This window comes from Apis dorsata, unplaced genomic scaffold (assembly GCF_000469605.1).
Source record: "Apis dorsata unplaced genomic scaffold, Apis dorsata 1.3 scaffold_68, whole genome shotgun sequence".
NCBI classification, from domain to species: domain Eukaryota; kingdom Metazoa; phylum Arthropoda; class Insecta; order Hymenoptera; family Apidae; genus Apis; species Apis dorsata.
This window is the reverse complement of record NW_006263366.1, coordinates 426,486-428,474: the sequence shown is the minus strand read 5'-3', so window position 1 is coordinate 428,474 and position 1,989 is coordinate 426,486. Positions and strand designations below refer to the sequence as shown.

Genomic DNA, 1,989 nt, shown 5'->3' with positions numbered 1-1,989 from the left:
CACACACACACACACACACACACACACACGTGAGAATCGCGCGTCCACTATCGCGATGCCAGACGCTGGATAAAAAGGAATAAACGTGGGCAGTCGGCCAGAGAATCTCTCAGCCTCTCCACCGTTCACTCCGGATGACTCATGTGCATCGCGAGGCCAAAAATATGCCTCCGGTCGCCACGCTGACGAACCGTGACGGACGCGAAGGATCGACGATTGCCTCGAACGGACGGAGGAAAAGTAGGTTGGCAAAGAGGAAGAGTCTTTATTGGGACGAGATCTATTCTCTTCTTCTTTCTATTCTTTTATTTCGCCTTTCTATTTGGAGAGTTCGTAAAAATATATATATATATATAGGCGAGCGTGCATTCCGCTGCCATGACGATAATCGAGTGACAGGCTGTAAACATACTAAAAATAAAAATAATAGGAGAGGGAGAGAATGTATAAAATTTCGTGTTCGACATCGGAGAGGAAAAATTGGAAACTCGATCGACCCCGTCTGAAAATTTTAAACTATTCCCCCGTCTCGAGTCGCGAGAGATCGAAAATGGGTGTTTTCGATCTCTGCTCGCTCTTTATAAAAAATTTATACTCCCACGAGTCTCGTATTACGACTCTTCCCCAACGACCGACAACCAACCAGGCGCAACGACCAAGAATTAAACGGCTCGATTAAAGCCGTGCTCACGTGACGCTCGCTCGTAATCGAACGAGAACGTTGTGACGTCTTCGCGAGAGACGTAACAACCGGAGAGCCGTTCGATAAACCTTTCCCTCCCGGTATAAGAAGCTGGAATTTCGAGGAAAAACATCGGGTTTCGCGGGCGTCTATTCGTGATACTTCGGTACCACGATATTATATAAATATGCGACGGGCTTCGCGAACAGCTAACATATTGATCCATCCGTCGTCCTCGAAGGTAATGCGTACACGTCTCGCTCGGAAAGGAGACGAGCGAAAGAATTGGGAATTGAGACTCGAGAAGAATTCGAGAGATTCGCGATTGCCAATTGTCATCGACCCACATCGTTAATCAACGTGACCGTTGATCGGTCCCGAGAGATTCACGCGTTTACACGATCGTCGTTACGATACGCGAATTCTCGTTTGAACGTTACAAAGGGAGAGAGGGGGGAGTTGATCATCGAACAATTTCGCGTTGAAAATATCGGGTGAATTGTTACATCGGTGGCTCCCCCTTCGCGTTGCATTTTTAGCCAATCGATAAGCGCGTCTATTTCGAAGCGTGGAAAAGAAAAGAAAAAAAAAAGAAATTAAGAAAGTAAGCGGATCGATAAGTTTTCTAAAAACGTGTTCGGGTTGTGGAAATTGGGATCGGTGAGGATCGAGGGTGGTTCGATCGGCGATTCGATTTCGAGGAATTTGAGAGAAAAGGGGGGAAAATTTGGGGGAAAATTTGGTAGCGCGCGAAGATCGATCGAAATCGAATCGAGCGAAAAAGGCGATTATTAACGTCGTTGATCGTTATTATAATCGGTTCGACCTAAATCGCACTCGCGTGGCGGAAGGAAAACGGGTCACGGATATGGAGCGCGGCGAACGTCGTTCGAATCAGGGAAAAGTTGGCGCAAAAGGTTCGTTGCGATTTTATTGGCGCGATCGCGACGAAAGGGAAGAAGGAAGGAAGCTATGGCGGTTAAGAAGCTCGAAAAGAAAAATCCGCAGTCGACTGACCTGATTCTCGGAGCTGAGCAGCTTCAGCTGTTCGTTGATCAGGCTGTACTTGGAACTCTCCTCTTTTCTCAATGCTCTCTCCTTCTTGAGCTCGGGACTCCAGAAGGTCTTGATGCTGTGCATCGAGCTGCCGAGCTTTTGGTTCGTCAGCTCGAGCTCCTTCTTGAGGTTCCCGAGCTCTCGTTGGAGATCGTTGTTCTGATGTTGGAGTTCACCGATATAGCCACCGCTGTCGCGCAGCATGTGCGGATTCGGGCTCTGTCTGGCCGATCTCGACCCGTAAATCTCAT

At 48.1% G+C, this 1,989-nt stretch overlaps 1 pseudogene; it reads right to left on the bottom strand.

Moving 5' to 3' along the window:
- Window positions 1–1,989, bottom strand: part of LOC102680880 — a 58,889-nt pseudogene that overhangs the window by 54,934 nt on the left and 1,966 nt on the right.